We start from the raw sequence: 6,238 nt of genomic DNA, 5'->3' as shown, positions 1-6,238 counted from the left end.
TAGGTCTCTACCTTTCCATCAGAATCAATTTTCTTCTTGAAAACCCATTTGTTCCCTATAGGTACAATATGATGATATTAAGAGTTGATATCATATCTCATTGCCAATTAGTGATGAGCCTAGTAAGTACACACATACACAAGTTATCACCTAATTAAATATGATTTAATTAATTAATTAATTAAAGAGTTTAATTGATTAATTAAATAGGTTTGGTTTGCAATTAGATTGCAAAGTCCCTAGCATGACTTGAAACCAAATCTAGATTATTGGATGTATAGTATAAGTTAAATTTATATTTAAAGTGTTTAAATATGAATTTAATTAATGAGAAATTAATTAATAGAGATTAATTAATTAATTTATATTTGATATACATTAATTAGAAGAAGAGAAATAATTATTTTGGGTTAAGAACTCAAAATTAAAGCACAGGGGCATTTTGGTCATTTCGCAGTGTGATGGCACTATGAGATGGTGACACATGGCATTACACATAAGCTTGCCAAATATCTTTTAATCATGTAAGATGATTAAAATAAGATTAAATATAGGTTTGACACTTGGCATAATTTGATTGGGTCACTTAAACCTAGAGTTAATCAAAGGGTGACATGTGGCAAGGGTTTAATGTGTTAACCTAGCTATATAAGTGTTGTTATGAGAAAAATAAAATACAACCAGCAGCCACACTCCTTTGTCATGCCATTTTGAAGCTCTCCCTCTCTTCCTCTTCATCTCTCATCAATTCAAAGAGATTAGCCATCAATCTCTTGAATTAAAAATACTAGAAATTGTTTCTAGTGTCCTATTTACATCTCTAATCTCTTAAAAGGCAGAACTTGAATTTCTAATTAATAGAAAAAGCTTTAGAAGCTGTTCAAGGGCTGCCATAGGTGTTCTTGGTGTGGACAAGCTAGAGGGACAACATTTGGTTTCCTGAAGATTAATCTCAAAGGCGCAAATACGCTACAGTGCATCAAGAGGTTAGTGTAATCGTTCTTGATTTAATCTAGGGTTCTAAAATTAATCTGATTAATTTTAAAATCTTAAATGGCAAATATAGATCCAAAAACATATTAAAAGAGTTTTAATATATTGTTTATCATTGAAATCAAATAGATAAAAATAAATCTTGCATGATGCATGTGACCCTAGGTGAAATTTTTGAATTCAATGGTATAAACTTGTGTTTTCACCCTTTCGTTCTTTCAATTGGTATCAGAGCCACTATATTTGACATTTAGATTGTTGATTATATGATTTAATTGTGTGATTTGATCATGAGATGATTGATCCATTGCTGGTTGCAATGGATGTGTGGCGGCACCCATGGAAAAGCCACCATTGGTGGCGGCAACAAAGGTTCTTCAAGGTGGCGCAAGGTTTGCTTTTTAATTTATAATTGTTGTATGATCTAAAAGCTCATCCTATGTCTAATTAAATTGTTTAATTAGAATTTTAATCATACAATTAAATTATGATTCAAATCAGAATTTTAAAAAATTATTTCAATGTGATTCAAATCTGAATTTTAAAAGTTGTTAGAATGTGATTCAAATCTGAATTTTTAAAGTTGTTTGAATCATATTCAAATCTGAATTTTTAAAGTTCATTGAATAATATTCAGATCTGATTTTTTTAAAAAATGTTTGAATGTGATTCAAATCTGATTTTTTAAGAAATGTTTGAATGTGATTCAAATCTGAATTTTTAAGGTAGTTTGAATGTGATTCAAATCTGAATTATTAAATTTGTTTGAATGAGATTCAAATCTGAATTTTTAAATTTATTTGAATCATATTCAAATCTGGATTTTTAAGTTGAATATGAGTTTTCAATTTAATTTAAGTATGTATGTTTTATTTAATTATTAAATAGTGATATGCATGATGGATGATCATGGACTATAAAAGACCAATGTGATTGGATTTATTTCTTTTATGTTTCTTTGGGATTATAAATTAATTAATTTATTTTAATTTATTTTGTGTGTGTATTATTAAGTTTGTAATAATTTTTTATTGTAATTTCATTTATTTAAGTTCTTGTAAATTCGCCTTGGTATGCTAAGGATTACTATGCAATATTGGATTGCAAGAAGTTCAAGGAGGTCAAGAGCATTGGTGGGACCAGTGGGAGGAATTCAAGATTAAGTGTTGATTATGTACTCCTTCAGCAACTCTTGTGAAATGAATGAATGAAATACACCTAGGAATGCCCTGTTCAATTTTTGGCGGCTCAGAATTGAATCCCTTAGAAAGTCCATGATCATACCATATTTACTGCTTATCCATGAATGCATGAGATGTATGGGAATGTATGCAATTATATGGTATAGGCATGCTACATGAATAATGTGCAAAGTGAGACCTTAATAGTAATTAGGATGACTATAAAATCTTCCAAACAAATGATGAAGTTGGAAATGCTATAATTATAGTAACTATAACATGGGCCCCCCCATTGGGACAATTATTTTAAGAAATTTTAAATAGTTGCATGAGATGCAATTAATTGAAGAGATTTTCTTAAGAATAATTGTTAAGCATGAGATGTTGTAAATATGTAAATGGTTTGGTGGCCAATATTGGATGTACTTGAGGACATTAAAATTATTTGCATAATTACTGGCTCAATGGGATCAACTTAACTAATGCAAGATGAGTCAATAATGGATGTACCTGAGATTTTGAGCATTAGGGACTAGGTAAAGGATTGAACCTCATATGAGATGTGATGGGCAAGGAGTTACTCACTTATAGTTTATTGTAATTCCAATAACGGATGTACCTGAGGATGATCAATAGAATTATAAGAATTCAATCACCCACTAGAAATCCATCCAACTAGGATTTCCGTTTTCTACTTTGGAAGTGTAGGATTCGCTAAGTTAGTGGGAGGACCAATTTGATTAAAAGATCATAATCATTTTAGTTAATTACTTGATACATTTACTAATTAATCTTGTTATTTTCTGTAATTAATTTTCTGATAATAATGAGTATAGAAAAACCACCACCATCCAATAACCTTGCAAGCATACTTGATCGCAATAGGTTGACAGGACCTAATCTCTCTGATTAGCTAAGAAATTTGAAACTTGTCCTGAACCTTGAACATATAGGATATGTTCTAGATTCAAATGTTCCTGGTCCCTTACCTCCAGAGGCCCCTCAAGAGGAACATGAAACTTTAAACAAGTGGAAGGAGCATGATATGAGAGCTAGTGTTACATGCTTGCTTTCATGAGTAATGAGTTACAAAAGTAGCATGAGAACATGCAGAGTGCGAGTGAGATCCTCCTTCACCTACAAGAGTTGTATGGTAAGCACAGTAGGAATGCTAGGTATGAGATATCTAGGCAGCTGTTCCGGATGAAGATGTCTGAGGGACAGAATGTTGGGAATCATGTCCACAAGATGATTCAGCTAATTGAGCATTTGGAACATCTTGATTTCAACATGGATTTCCAAATACAGATGGATTTGATCCTTCAGTCCCTTCCTGAGTATTTTGGGAATTTTGTGACAAATTTCCATATGACTCAACAGGATTGCACCTTAGCTGGTTTACTCAACATACTGGTTATTGCCCAAAAGAATATGCCGGGTAATAAAGGAAAAGAGGAAGCTTTGATTGCATCTTCTTCTACTGGAAAGTCCAACAAAAAAAAGGGCAATAAGAAAAAGAAACCTCAGATTCCTGGTCCTTCTAAGAAAATAGATAAACAAAAAGGGAAGACTAAAGCTGATGGAGGCAAAGGAAAGTGTTTCCACTGCTAGAAGGATGGGCACTAGAAAAGGAACTGCCCAGAGTATCTTACTTCTCTGAAGGACAAGAAGGATAAGCCTTTGGAAGGTATGTCCATATCTTGTTATTTAGATTCTGATGATACTTATAGTTCATCTACAGCTTGGGTTTTAGATACTGGTGCTAGTTCTCACATTTCTAATGATATGCAGGAACTAGTAAATAGTAGCAGCTTGCGTTCTTAAGATGTTAGAGTCCGGATTGGCAATAGCTTAACTGTTGAAGCTTTAGCCATAGGATCTAAATCTTTTTATATGTTTGGACATGTTTTGTGTTTGGATAAAATTTTTTATGTACCTCATGCTTTTAAGAACATCATTTCTATATCTAGTTTGACTAGAAATGGCTATGAATTTCAGTTCACAGATGATGTTTGCAATATTTATTTTGGAAATAAATATGTTGGTTCGGGTTATATGCATGATGGTCTTTATTATTTGGATAATAATGACAAACACAAAATGAATGCAAGTGATTTAAATGAATGCAATGCCATAGTGAAAATCAACTCAAGTTCAAAATATATTTGGCACTTAAGATTAGGTCATGTTGCAGAAGATAGGATTGCAAAATTGGAGAAAATGGGGATTTTATCCTCATTGGGCTCTGAGCCTAATCCAACTTGTGAATCTTGCCTTCAGGGCAAAATGACTAGATCACCCTTTGTTGGACAAGGGCTAAGGGCTGAAAATATTTTGGAGCTAATACATAGTGATGTATGTGGTTCATTTAAGGAAATGGCTAGAGGCGGTTTTCATTATTTTATTACCTTTACTGATGATAAATCAAGGTTTGGGTATTTGTATTTGATGAAATATAAACATGAATCCTTTGAAAAGTTCAAAGAATTTAAATCTGAAGTAGAAAATCAAACAGGAAAGAGTATTATAGCTCTTCGATCAGATCGTGGAAGTGAATATTTGAGTACTGAATTTGATGAATACTTGAGAGAGCATGGCATTATTTCCCAGCTGAATCCTTCAGGAAAGCCACAGCTGAATGGTGTATTTGAAAGGAGAAATCATACCCTATTGGATATAGTACGTAGTATGATGAGCTATATTGATATGCCAATCTCCTTTTGGGGATTTGCATTAGAATCAGCTTTGTATATTCTGAATAGGATTCCATCAAAATCAGTTTCTTCCACACCTTATGAGATATGGCATGGAAGAAAACCAAGTTTTAAGCATGTTAAGATTTGGGGTTGTCCAGCTTATATCAAAAAGCTGAACAGTGATAAATTAGAGACCAGATCAGAAAAGGGTCGATTTGTTGGATATCCAAAAGATCGTTTTGGATATTATTTTTATTTGCCTACTTCACAAAAGGTTGTGATAAGTAGAGATGCCACATTTCTTGAACAACAATTTGTTCAAGAAAGAGGCAAAGGAAGGCAAATAGAGTTGGAATTGGAGAATTCTGACCAATCAACAGATCAGATGGATATAGATCCATCTAGTCAACTTATACCCATTGATGAAACATCTACAACTGTTCCTCGTAGAACAACCAGGGTATCTCACCCACTAGTGAGATATGGTTTCCTTCATGAAGAAGAACAAGAGTTTTCTACTCATGAAGAATTAGATCATGGAGATTATCCACTTACCTATGAAGAAGCTATATCAGATATAGACTCTTCAAAATGGATTGATGCTACGAAATCCGATATTGATTCCATATATAAGAATCAAGTTTGGGATCTTGTTGACCCACCTGAAGGTATTGTACCTATAGGGAACAAATGGGTTTTCAAGAAGAAAATTGGTTCTGATGGAAAGGTAGAGACCTATAAGCCAAGGCTAGTAGCGAAAGGGTTTCGCCAAAGGCAAGGAATCGACTATGAGGAGACTTTTTCGCCTGTTGCCATGCTTAAATCAATTAGGATTCTATTAGCAATAGCTGCATACTATGATTATGAGATTTGGCAGATGGACGTCAAAACTGCTTTTCAAAATGGATACATTGAAGAAAACATTTTTATAGAACAACCTAGGGGTTTTGAATCCCAAGATGGTTCCAAGGTATGCAAGCTAAAGTGATCCATTTATGGGTTGAAACAAGCTTCAAGGAGTTGGAACATCCATTTTGATGAAGCCATTAAATCCTTTGGTTTTATCAAAAATGAGGATGAGCCATGTATATATAAGAAGGTTAGTGACAGTGCTATCACTTTCCTTGTCTTATATGTGGATGACATACTGTTGATGGGTAATGACAGAGGTATGTTGACAACTATAAAGATATGGTTGTCAAATACATTCTCCATGAAAGACTTAGGGAAGGCAACCTATATTCTTGGGATTCGCATCTAAAGAGATAGAGCGAAAAGAATAATTGGTTTATCCCAAAGTCTATACTTGGAAAATGTGTTAAAGAGGTTTAACATGCTTGATTCCAAGAGAGGATTGTTACTAGTGAG

The sequence above is a fragment of the Hevea brasiliensis genome, chromosome 6 (genome assembly GCF_030052815.1).
Source record: "Hevea brasiliensis isolate MT/VB/25A 57/8 chromosome 6, ASM3005281v1, whole genome shotgun sequence".
NCBI lineage: Eukaryota > Viridiplantae > Streptophyta > Magnoliopsida > Malpighiales > Euphorbiaceae > Hevea > Hevea brasiliensis.
Note: the sequence above shows the minus strand (reverse complement) of the source record.